The sequence below is a fragment of the Microcebus murinus genome, chromosome 17, assembly GCF_040939455.1.
Source record: "Microcebus murinus isolate Inina chromosome 17, M.murinus_Inina_mat1.0, whole genome shotgun sequence".
Lineage (NCBI taxonomy): Eukaryota > Metazoa > Chordata > Mammalia > Primates > Cheirogaleidae > Microcebus > Microcebus murinus.
The window spans coordinates 26,606,906-26,620,916 of NC_134120.1; positions in this window are offsets into that span (position 1 = coordinate 26,606,906).

Below are 14,011 nucleotides of genomic sequence, written 5' to 3' on the forward strand. Positions count from 1 at the left end.
ACAATTATTGATTTAATATCTATTTTAAGGCCAAGTTCAGTGACTCATACCAGTAATCCTAGCACTCTGGAAGGCCAAGGAAGGAGGATTGCTTGAAGCCAAGAGTTCAAGACCAGCCTGAGTAAGAGCAAGACCCTGTCTCTACAATAAATAAATAAATAAATAAATAAATAAATAAATAAATAAATAATCTATTTTATCTTTTATGAGACTAGCTACTCCTGCTTGTTTTTGGTTTGCATAAAATATTTTTTTCCACTCCTTTACCTTAAGTCTATGAGAATCTTTGTAAGTTAAATGGGTTTCTTGGAAACAGAAGATATTTGGTTTATTTTTTAAATCCATTCTGCCAATTTGTGTATGTTAAGTGGAGCTTTAAGTCCATTTACTCGCAATGTTAGTGTCCATATGTGAAATACTATTCTGATCATCATGTTGATTGTTATCTAGTTACTTTGTTTTCTACCTTGTGTTGACACTCTAAGAGCCATGGGTTTTAACTTTCAGGTGTTTTTATGCTGGTGGATATCTATTGTTCTGTTCCATGAATAAATCACTTTTATCCTGAATTACTGTTGTGGTTTCTTTGTGTTGGTTTTCAACTTTCTCATGAATCCCATTGATCTTACTTGTGATCCCTACTCTGAATTCCATAACTGACATTTCAACAATTTCTCTTTGGTTGCATTCCATTGCTGAAGAGCTAGTGTGATCTTTTGGGGGTGTCAAAACAGCCTTTTTTAAATATTGCCTGAGTTCTTATGCTGGTATGTTGGTTCCTTCTCATCGGGAACATCTTCTCTCAGCTCAAAACAGATACCTCTGTGGTATACCTGTTCTCCTCTGGTGGTGCTCAGTGAAGAAGGAGAGAGGTTTCTGGATGGCATCCTCAAGTCCTATTCCAGATAATTGACCAGGCAGAAGGAAGGAGATGCACTGTTAGTCTTTAACACTGCTTTTCTCCCGTGTCTCCCCCTTCCTCTGTGGTTGTCATGAGTGGGCGAGGGATGGAAAGCATGCCATGGGTACTCAGGGGGAGGTTAGTACATTGTGGCCTGAGCATTTGCTTTTCCCAGGTCTGGCACCAGTGGCAGTAGTGATGGAAGCAGCAACAACAGCAGAGGCGATATGAATATCCGCCCTGCCTAGGTCCATTGGTGGTGGAATTATTTAGGTGGCAGCAATGGGAGACAGGGGCTGCAGGTACATGCTCTACCTGGGTCCCACAGCAGCTGTGACTGGGCATGGCCACCCATTATGGCAGCAGGCACCAGATCAATGGGCATCTGCTCTGCCTGGCGTCTCCCAGTGCTGGGGTGCTGGGCACACAGCACCTGCCCACAGGGCACAAGAGAATGCTTGGCCTCCCTATTCCATCCCTAGACTAGCAGGGCAATGGGGAGATGGCATTAATGGATCTGACCTCTGTGTAGACACAGAACTCTGAGGCTGGGACCTCCAAATGCTACCAGCTGCAGTACCCAAGGTTTGGGAAGCAACACCACTGCACAGTCTCCAGTCAGTTCACTGTATCAGACGGGAAGCCTGGGTGGAGGAGAGGCTTTTTCAAAGTTCCAAACGCAATGTCCATGGGGGAAGTGTGGATCCCCAGTTTCTCTCCTCTGTCCCTTCCCCAGATATCCCCAATCCTATGAGTGGGTTGCTCTCCTTCCCTTTGGGTGTCCCATTACCTCTCTCTCAATGTTTTTTCCTAGACGATCAACGTGAAGGTGAATATCTGCTCGCCACTTTTGATCCTCTCCATGAAAGTGGCATGATAAGGCTGCTTCTAGTCCACCATCTTCTCTACATTCAGAGGAATGCGTTTCAATAGGACATGAGAAGACTGGCCAGAAAAGCTGTTGCAACAGTTTGGACAAAATGTGGCAAGGCAGTAACGGTGCAGAGGGAGAAGTAGAGATCACCAGATGAGGTTTTAGAAGGGTCAGTTTTCGGGGATTGCTGAGCTTGGATTCGGGCAATAAGGTGGACTCTTGTCACAAATGTTTGCATTTTAAGAGAGGCTGCTGGGGGAATTACAGACTACCTTCAGGGCAAGAGGAGATGTATTTAGGCAGAGGATGGTTATATCCTCCTGTTAGTAGACATCCCCGCCTGTCTGCAGGAACCTTGTTGCTCACCTTGCAGAAGCTTCCCAGACATCTTGGGGGTTTGGGCCTCATTGTCCTCCAGGGTCTCTTATCGGAGGACTTTTCTGGAAGTCCGACTCCTAGGATAGCCACTACCTGAAACTTACTGGGGAAGAGCAGGCCATTCTCAGCCAAGGGAGAGCTCCTCAGTAAGACAAAGGGATTTGTGTGGAATTGGAGGCTCCTTTCACTTCCCTCTGCCCACTGCCGGGGTCATTCTCTGCCAGGCTGAAGGGAGAATCTAAATACAGGGCCTAAACCAGGATTTGGGCCAATTATTCCCTTCTCCTCATTCAAGCATATACCTGTGAAATTGTAGTGTTCTAAAAAAGAAATAACAGAAATTATAGGAAGTGGCTGCAGTGACACAGCATCCTTGCACCCAGGGCCCCAGTCTAGGATTTTTCCTGTTCACTGTGGTGTTCCTAGCACCTACGGAGCTTCCTGGCCTTCAGTGGGCCATCAATAGACTCCATTTCCTCAATAAATTAATGGATAAATTACTGGAGTCTATAGATATGTTCGTCCCTCTCTCCTTTGACATGTCCAAAGACAATGTCTTCGCTGAGTCCGAAGATGGCATTTTGCAATCTTTGACAATTACATTATGAGCAAGTTCTCTCCTCGTCCTGCAATAAAACATTTCTCCTTGTAATTCTGCTCTGTGGCCTTAAGTTTTCACTTGAGAGACTTAGAACAAGGCTACCTCCTTTTCCACATGACAAACCTTTGGATCCTTGAAGATAGTTATTTTCCCACTGATATTTTTGGACAGGCTGACTCCAGATGGTTTATTCAATCATTCCTCTGAGGGATAATGTGTGGTTTCCAGATTCTTCACATGGTTGTCCACCCTTTTGGTTGATATTACCAATAGTATATGTAGGACTAGTAGCTGTAGTGGTAGTAGGCATGTCAGCAGCCACATACATAACAACCCAGGCTTACTAACAATGTTTTCTGCTTGGATAGTGGTTAATGAAAGACTTTCACAGAAATTGCCTCATTTCACTCTCAAGGTAACACCAGGAGGTAGATATTATGGTCTCACATTTTACAAACGAGGGACCTAAATGCAATGTTTGTCCAAGTTCTCATTTTGGTGCTCAATACCTTTCTGCCACAACATGTTTTATTTTATTTTTTTTAACATGCTGGCAAACATCAAATAGTCCATCTGTGGCTAGGAACATCCCAAATATTGGTGAGAAAAGAAGAAGAAGAGGCAGCTCCAAGACACAAGTGCTGCCTGGGGAGGGAGTATGTGAAGGTGGCTTCTCTTCTTCCTTTCCTCCCTCTGCCTCCAGTCTGGGCACCAGACTTTTCTTCCTCTGGGCAGTTAGCAGAGAGCCTCCCAAGTGGGCCAGCTGGGGAGACAGTTGCCGGTGGCTTGCTGCAAATTCCTCAGGGCTGATTTGGTCCCTTCTGCAAGCAGCCGCTCTGTGTTAACCCCTGGGCCACGCTTCTCTGCGTCTCCTCCTGGAAAATTCAAGTTAATACATTTATAACATGTTCTTCAGTTCACTCAAACATATCTCTGAACAGCATTGGGCAACTTGTACTTTCCTGCAAAATTCTGAAAGGCAAGAGCTTTAAGAAGCATAAAGCACATCTGACCTCACTTGGCTGGCCCATCCTACCTGGGCGGGGAGAAATCAGCCGACAGCAGGGCCGGATGTGCAGAAACACAATGTTCTCTTGTGATGGGGGTTTCAAAGTATCCCTTTCCTGGAATGGGGGCTGGCGGCCCGAGCAGCGGAGCTGGAAAAGGCCCTCAGGATTTATGAGCCTGCTGAAACTCCAGTGCTTGCTCGTGTAACAAGAGGAAGACAGAACGTCCTGTCACCACGTCAGGTTTTGTGCACCAGGCCTTCTGGAAATGTTTTCTTAGCCTGGGAATTAAAGGCAGATGCAGGCGAGTTTCGTTGGTTCATATACACCATCTTCTCTCCCTCTCATATGCTATTCAAATCCAATGAACCCAGAAGGAGCGTGAAGGAGAAAGGACACGAAACAAATGAGCACTGCCCAAGGCTCAACCCAGAGAAAGCCTTTCTGATCACTCCTCCCTGGCTCAGCTGCTCAATCAGTCCATCAAGTAGTCAATCAACAAACACATATCCATCATCTATTAAGGGGCTATGGTGGCACAAGGTAGGAGGAATAGAAAAAAATGCTCAGGGGAGGCTCTTCCTTGAGGAGCTCACCTCAGACTTCAGCAGACACTCAAAACAGCTGACAACAACGACAGACAATTCATTATTAGCCAGATTATCTGACCTCAGAACCTAAATGCTCCAGGAGGGCAGAAGGGCAGTTGCTTCCCTCTTGCACAATATGGGCTAGGATGGGATTCTGGAGGCCCGGAGGCTTTAACAGGACTGGAAACCTGGACACAATTTAAACATAGGGGGTTTGGTGAGAGTAATCCAAGGAAATACAGCTTATGCAGAAAACCAGAAACCTGAGTGATGGAGGGACACTGAAGGTTGAGATAAAAGTGACTGTGTTGGAGGGTTATAAAAAATGAGGTAGGGATTACTGTTGCCTCTCATGAGCTGAGTAAAACACTGCAAGGCAAATTTTATAATGAAATGAATCATGTTCATTCAATCTGTGTTTTAACTTCCTGGGGACCAATAGTTTACATTAGTCTATTCCATGGGTCAGCACACTGTACAGAGGGCCAGATAATAAATGTTTTAAGCTTGGCAAACTATCTGGTCTTTTTTGCAACTATTCAACTCTGTTTTATCACAAATGCAGCTAGAGCCAATATGTAAATGAATGAGTGGGCTGTGTTCAAATAAAACTTTATTGGCAGACACCGAAATTTGAATTTCATATAACTTCCATGTGACATGAAATATTATTCTTCTTTTGTTTTTTTCCCTAACCATTTGAGATTATAATAACCATTGGCTTGTGGGGCACACAAAATAGACAGCAGCCCAGATTTGTCTCAGGGACCATAGTTTACCAACCTCTGGTCTAGCAGGAGAACAGTATCACGCTCATGGTAGAAAAGGAGGGAAAGAGAAGAAGAGGGAGAAAAATAGCATTTATTAAATAGTTATATTTACAACTATCTGAGTTTAAATGTATTAGCTCTTTGCTTGTTTCACAAATGCAAGTAATTCTTGACAACAGCATCTCTTAAACATATTTTTAAAGGTGTACTTTTTTTTTTTTTTAGTATTTAGCCATGCTGATGGTCATTTTTTATCTCAGCTGTCTTAGCCACCTTTGGATATATTTTCCTTGAGGGCCACCACCTGCTTTATGGCCAGTGTATTTATGTTGGCCCACAAAGACTTTTCTTTGGAGCAGACCTACGGTAATTTAATGTTGTGTTGAATCAGCAAATTTGACAGTATTCTGTGTGCAAGGTACTAGGTATGAAAGGGAGCACATAATCAAATGCAAGACTTGGCCCATAAGCCACAAACCAAGCTCTCTGGAATTTCAAATCCTGGTTTATTGTTTTTAAAATGTATTATAAATGCTCAGCAATTTCAGCCCCAATTTTCTGTCTTTTTAACATTGGGGGCCCCTTCTATTTATTCATTTATATTCCCCACTGACACCTCTCCTTCTCCGGTGACACTTTATCCCACCAGCCAATCTGATCTCTCTGTTCCATAATAATTCTGGGTGTATAATTCTTAACAGCATATTTGTTTGTATTTTCTTTTCCCCACATATGACACATGCCAGCGGATGCCTCTCCTCTGCAAAGGTTCTCAAATCCAGCGAGACAGAACACTCACATAACACATCAAGTAAAACAAAGTTATTACTCACAGACAGGCAGCAAGGACAAGCAGAAGCCTCCATGGTGAGCCAGTTCCCCAAGGCTCAGGAAAGCTGCCCAGGGTGGAAGGAGTCTTACTTGCACATGCCCCACATTTTACTGCAGCCGAGAGACCAGAAAAGCATCCACTCTGGATTTTAACCCTGGGTATCTCTTGGTTTGCTGAGGTCAAGTGTTGTGGAACATCCCATTCCAGGAGAAATGGGGTCATGGCCTGGACTATCTGGATACTTACTTCCTCCTTATCTCAGGGTGTTGCATTCTTATAATATTCTACAGGTATTCTCAGAAATTCAAGTGGGAGGGGAAGAGCTGGGTTGCCCAGGGCATCTGAGAACCTGTCCTCCTATACTCTTTGCTTTCTCAGAAAGTCTACGTCTATCATTTAAGGTCACATTTAGGTCCTATCTATACCTAGATATGTTATATTTCTCCTTTTGACTTCTCAAATGATGGTTCTACTTATTTTCACTCATTTTGTGTATCACAACTACAATTGAAGTTGGATAGAACCTCAACTTGTGATCACAGATGGGCTCTAGTTCCTCTCAAAATTTCAGCATGTAGCACATGGTCAAGCCTTGAGAATATATTCAATAGTCAAGTCCTCATGTCATTTAACATGACACTAAAGACAAGAGGGACCATAGAGAGGGTGGAAAGAGAATGTTCAAATAAAATTAGGTGAGGAAAACAGAGCCAGGAAATCTTAAAAAACAAACCAACATGTTTGCACTGCAGGGAAACAACAGAAGATGGAGTGCTACAAAATTAGAAAAAGTATCTTCAACGCTGTCTCTTTCTAAAAGATCAGGAAAACTAAGTTCAAATAAAAATTAGAAATGTAAAAGTATCAACTTTTAAATCCTATAAAAGTTATTTAAAAAAACAGAATTAAAAACATATCAATGAATTGTGCCCACAAAACAAATCAAAACTCTAATCTACTTTTTCAAAATAAGCCAAAAGATATTTAGAAAATCCTCAAAGACATGAAGGAATAGCATAAATCAAAATTATAAAAACTCAGAATGAAATTAAATTCAGGAGAAATTAAAAATACAGTTGAGCCTTGAACAACACAGGCATTAGGGGCATTGGCCCCTCAAAGTCAAAAACCTTTGCATTAAGTTTTGACTTCCCCAGAACTTAACTACTAATAGCCTAATGTTGACTGGAAGTCTTACTGGTAACATAAACAGTCAATTTACACATATTTTGTATGTTGTGTGTATGTACTGAATTCTTGTAATAAAGTAAGCTAGAAAAAATAAAATGTTATAAAGAAAATCGTAAGGAAGAGAAATAAATTTACTATTCATTAAGTGGAAGTGGACTGTCATAAATTTCTTCATCCTCATCATCTTCACATTGCCTAGTTCAAGGAGGAGAACTTTGAGATATCATTTTTTAATGCAGTATGCAATTTACTGAAGAGATGAACTGCTTAAGAGATGTTTAGTGTTTCATGGTGTTTTAAGCAAATACTGGCAACACTTGAGGTCACCAAATAGAAATACCAGGAGGCTACAAAATTATTACAGTAATATAGTATTACTATGATCAATTTGATGAAGTTATAATTTAATACTGCATCTTTACATTTGTTTACCTTTCTCTTGACTGTGAATGGTACCATGTATGGTCCATACGTGTGTGAATGTGTAAATTTTGATAAATTTTAACTTTTTATAATAGATCTGTATGCATTTTATGGCAGTAAATGGTAAAATAAACTAGTATCTACCTATATTTATGCATTCATGACATACCTAACTTTTTCTTAAATTTTTTCTAGGCTACATGTTTCATCTGGAAGCTTTCCTTCAAATTGTTGCAAACTTTCAAAAAATTTCCTAATATATTTAATGAAAAATGGACCTGTGCAGTTCAAACCCATGTTATACAAAGGTGAACCATAAATGAACATATGTAAAAATAGAAGATGAAATCAAAAGGAATACAAGAATGAATAAACTCAACAGATATACATGAAGAGAAATAGAAAGTTAAATGGAGAAAAATTTTTTAAATTAAAAAGTAATGACAAAAAGAGCTGAAAAGGAGTCATGAAGTAGTTGACTAAAATTGAAGCTACACAAAGAAGATCCTTGAAGAAGAAAATCAGCACAAGAAAACAGAACAAATACTAAAAAATATGCTTCAGGAAAACTTGCCTTAAAAATATTTAAATCATTTATTTAAGGTGAACATTGACCAATATTTGTTATAGTACAAGTATTGGATTTTAAAGAAAAAGAAAATATTCTTTGTGTATCTAAACAGAAAGAACAAGTGACATAAGGAAAAGAAAATTAGATTATAATTAGGTTTTTCCAAAGCAACATTTCATGCCAGATGAGAATGAAGGAACCTATTTAAAATACTCAAGGAAAGAACTTGTGAGCCAAGGATTTTATATTCAGCCAATGGACTTTCAAGTATAAAGGGTACAACTCTTATTAACATGCAGGAACTCAGGAAGTTTTATTCCCATGAGCCCTTTCTTAGGGATTTACTTGAGAATGAGCTTCAGGCAGCCAACATGACTAGAGACATTGACGTAAGTCTTGTGGTAAGCACTAAGTAGTCAGTTACTTTTAGAACTAAGATTAAATGTGTGTTGAAAGGGAGCAAGTAGATATGCACTTTATGTTCTGAAAATGTAGAAATAGAACGAACAACTAAAATGGAGAAGGAGGAAAACACACGCTATTATTTTTTATGTTTTCAGTAATCATATTGATGGTATTAATAGTATTATGGTTGTTTCACTGAGACTCTTATGCATAATAAATAAACCAAAGGATAGTTATGGTATTTTTCCTAATTTTTTTTAGAAGATATAGGTTTAAGTTTTAGTAAAAACTCATTCAATCCAAATTCAAAAATTTGAAATAAATTTAAATTAGAAATATCAGTATTAATATATACACATAACAAGTTCATACTGATATTTAATTCAAATTTATTTCAAATTATATCTATATCTACCAATCTATCTCTATTACCTACCTACCTATTGTTTGTCTGTCTATCTATCTATCTATCTATCTATCTATCTATCTATCTATTATCTATCTATCTATCTATCTATCTATCTCTAGTATCCAAATTATGGTCTTGAAATATCATTTCCCACTTAAAAACAAAACAAGGGTTCTTGGAGAAATGGCTCTTTCAGGTCTGAACAAAAAAGATGAGCTTAGAATATCTTGTCACCCCAGATAGACAAGAAGCTATCAAAGCCTATAGGTTATAGAAACCACTGAGGTTAAGTGAAAAGGGCTTAGGAATCAACTTGGAGAGACCCAAACTGGCCACACATAGGCCATTTTGATCTTTAATAATGATAATAATTGCAGTGGATTAAAACCCTTCAAAATATGTTTAAGTTCATGAACTCAAAATGAGACTTAAAAAAAAAGTCTAGTTGGTAATCTTTGGCAGATGATAGAGAGCAAATACATTATGCTTAAAATTAAAGGAGGGATCAAATATTTATCCTGTTATTCCCATATGAACTGTACCACGAAGTAACCAAAGTATGGGAAGAGAAAGTATCTTTTTATAAAAGTGTGCAAATTAATCAATGAAAAACTAATGACAGTGTTAAAACATCATCACTTTGCAATCCCTAATAAATTACTAGATCCAGGCATTAAGCATCAATGGCTGTTAATATCACAGAGAGACAACCATACCCACATGCTTCTTGATGGAAGGACACAGGGCCACCTATAATCTTGCCAAAGGGATCAAAACTGAGTCAGATTGTGTCTGTAGATCCAGCTGCCAGTTTTCAGGTAATTTTGAGAACAGAAGAATATATAGAACTATACCATGAATATGCCTTCAGCAGCATTCATACTGTGGGCAATTCTACAGGTCAAATTATCCAGGTTCTTCAACAGGTACAATGTGAAGAAAGGCAAAGAATGGAGGAGACACATGTAGACTCAAACAGACTTAAAAGACATATCAAATTCTAAAAATGGTAAGACTAACAGTTGATGCCTAGGGATGCACTTGGATGATAAAACCATCATCATAAAAAATGCATGAAAATCAGCAGAAGTCAAGAGAGTGGCTGCATTTGGAGAGAGGGCTGGGCTGGGTTGGGATGAGGTACTTGGAGAAGCTTCTGGGCCACTTAATAGGTTCTGTGTTTTGACCTGAGTGATGCTCATTGAAGGTTTACATCGCAATACTTCATAAAGACATATTTTATGTGGTTTATGCATTGGTGTTTTGTTTTATAATATAAAGATTTTAAAATAAAATGATATGTCCCCAAAGACCCAGAGAGCCCTTTTGGGGACTTTATGATTCTTTCTTAACATGCACATTTCTCTGGTCACCACGAACAAAACAATGTATAATATGTGCCCTCCTAAGCCAAAAGCTCTGGCTCTGGCAGAGTGAGAAGCAGACCCTTTTCCCTGACTATGTCATCACCACCGTAACCCAGCCTAGATCCAGATGTATGTTTGCCTGGATGTGTGTGGGAAAGTGGGAGAGGTGGTGGTGGTGATGGAGGTTACAGTGAAAAGTATATTTTAGAGGTTTGAGTCAGGGTGACAGTCAGCTCTTAGTCACAAACAACCCTTATTAATATTGTCACAGACATTTCAGGCAAATAAATAACATGTGTGTTTTGGGGTTCAGTGATAACATTCACAAGCCATCAGCAGCCCCCCTGTGCCGTTGCTGGTGAAACTTCCAAGGCTCTCCTTGGTGACCACTTGCCACATCAATTCCATTGGCACCACTTGCTTTCTGCTGTGCTTCTTCATTTTCCTTCACCTTCTCCAAGGAAAAGAGCTCCTTCCTGAGCTCCTAAGTCATTATCCTTCTCTTTCCCCAACCTCTTAAGGCATGTGCATGCTTGGCAAGGTAGGATTTGGGGAGAACTATGAAAGTGTAGTAGAGTAGGGAAAGGATCAGACTGGGAGTCCAAACCTTGGACTTTAGGCTGGGGTCCTCCAGTAATTGATAAGCCATATGAGTATGGAAGATTCATCTCATAGGCTTGTGCCTCAGTTTTATTAATTTAAGATGGTTAAGATGATACATTTTTTATATTGTATATATTTTAATACAAGTAAAAAAATTAAAAAATATTTTTAAATATCTTAATTGCAAAAACTAGTGAAATACATTCTGAAGTTAGGCTAATGGTATTGCACCAAAGTTAACTTCTTAGTTTTGATCATTGGACTATGGTTATGTAATATGTTAACATCAGAGGAGCTGGGTGAAAGCATTAAATAAAACTCTGTACTGCTTTTGCCACTTTTCTGTAAGTCTAAAATTATTTCAAAATCAAAAGTGTTAAAAAAAAAAACACCCAAATCTCCTGTGCATAAGAATTCCAAATAATGTATGTAAATATTCAGCCCTTGAGGAGGTGGAGTATAACTCCACACTTCTTAAGTGTGGGCTCCATGTAATGACTTCTTTCCAAAGAACACAGTATGAAAAAAAAAAGAAAGAGTAATTTTACAGTGGAGAAACTGGACAGACACAACCTCAGCCAGTGGTCAAGGTTAGCATTGACATTGACACTTTATGTTGACAGTTTATATACATGATAGGATGTGACCAGAATCACACTTGACCTCTATGATCTTCCTCCCAAAGCATATGACCCCAGTCTAATCAGGCAAACCCAACTTAGGGACATTCTGCGAAATTCCTCACCAGTGCTACTCAAACTGATAGGGACATAACAAACAAGGAAAGTCTGAAAAACTCACAGCTGAGAGAAGCCTAAGGAAACATGAGGATTAACTATGGTACCCAGGGTGGAATCCTGGCAATAGGAAATTAGCTAAAAACTAAGGGTCTGAATATGGTTTGGACTTTAGTTAATAACAATATAATTGTTATTTCATTAATATTGTTTCATTAATCATGACAAGTGTACCACACTATTGTAAGATGTGAATAATAAGGGAACTGGATGCAGGATTCATGAAAACTCTCTGTATAATCTTCACAACTTTTAAATCTAAAAACTGTTCTAAAAATAGACTTCATTTTAAAAAGAATACATGTTACACAATTCCATTTGTGTAACATTCTTGAAATACCACAATTGTAGAGATGGAGCCCTCACAATGATTGCCGAGGGTTAGAGAGGGTGAGAGGTCAGCACAGGGAAATCTTTATGGTGACGGCACAATTGGGTATCTTGAATGTGGTAGTGATTATACAAGACTATACATGTGACAAAATTATATAGACCTTTACATGTACAAACACACAACATATGCAAGTTCATGTATAACTGGTAAAATCTGAATAAGTTCTATCAATTGTGCCAACATCAACTTTGTTGTTGTTGTTTTGATATTGTGCTGTGGTTGCGAGGGGTTTTGTCACGAGAGGGGGGCAATTGGGAGAGGGTTGACAGGACTTCCTTGCAGATTACTTTGCTTCCTCCTATGAATCTATAGTTACGTCGAAATAAAAGTTTCAAAAGTCTTTGGAAAATCTGAAATGTCAGATGTCAACAACTTACTGAATTTTATTCATGAGGATGTGCCACCGAACCTTGCTGACACATTCTGGTTTCACTGTTTTCTGTCCTTCTCTCCTTACAAAGAGCTGGGGCAATCGTTCAGTTTGGGAGTGGATTCAGGGGTCTTCTAGAGCATAGGGTATTGCTGACTAAAATGGTGGATGGGGGTCCTGGGTTTGTTGGGTGACTTTGGAGGTCTCGGGGTCAATGGCAGCATGGATGGTCTCAGTGGGAAGAAGATGCAGAGATCCTTTTGCTAGGATTTTACTCTATTTTCCAAAAATACACAGTAGATCTTGACATTTTTTTGAAGGGACTCGAGTCTAACAAAAGCAATTTTGTGAAAACGAGAAAAAGATGCCTGCTTGTAGGACAAGCATCACACCAGTGGTGCACATCTTGGCAAGAGGAGTCCAGGCTCCTCTTTGTTTTAGTCAATTGACTTTTGTTTTTAGTCAATTCCCCTTGTGCAGGAAACAACCTGTGTAACCTTATATGGCAGCCCTGACTAAGAATTATACTGTCACATGTGGAATTATTAAGAGCAGTTACCAAATGGGTGGTATAAGAGATGTTTGTGGGTTGTGGTCATGAGACTTCCTAGAGGAGGTGAGGTCTGAATTAAACCTTAAGGATGGGTGGAATTGGGATAGGCAGAGAGTTGGGAGATGATATTCATGGTCTAGACAGGTTTTCTTGAATAAAACTCAATGAGGCCTTGTCTTCTTATTCTTACACACACACATCTTTGGCACCTGGCAACCTGCAAGCAGGGAAGGAAGAAAGCAAGGGAGGATGGCAGAGAGGGACGGAGGGAGGAAGGATGAAAGGATTTGATTATATGTCCTCATTTTATTTTTTTTTCATTAACTTCTTCCATACTTCCTCATTGTATTAGGGTAAGATAGACTATACTGAGGTAGCAACCCCAGAATGTCATCGGCTTTGCACAGTGGTGGGGAATCAAGTTTGAATTAAAGGTAGGACCTGTTTGGAAGGAACAAAAATGACAGAGTTGGAGACTTTTAGACTCAAAGAACACTAAATACATCACTGAGAGTTTGGCTTCACATTTTATAAAGTAGGCAAGTGAGACTCAAAGAAGTTTTGCTTCTGCAGGGGGACAGAGTTCTTCAGTAACCAAGTAGAAAAATACCCCAGGTCTCATGACTCTTAAACCAGTGCTTTGTTAAAAAGTAAAGAATTAAGCTTTAAAATATCAAGCTCAATAATGACATAATATGTGTGGTTTCTAACTTTTTTGTGCTTTTAACATTTCTCATTTGTTACTTCCCAATTTTACTTTATGTGAATGTGGATAGCTCTTTGGAACTAGTTTTTTTCTTTAATCCTGGAAAGAAAAGCCATTGCCCTTGTGATCCTTTAGAAAAAGTGTATTGCCACAGCTTTATAATAATTAAAGATTTGGATATTGGCATTTCCCATGAAAGCGAAAGTGTTAGTAATAAACAGTGGAAATACACACCTGTTTATACACCACTGTTTTCCACTTTCTTGATC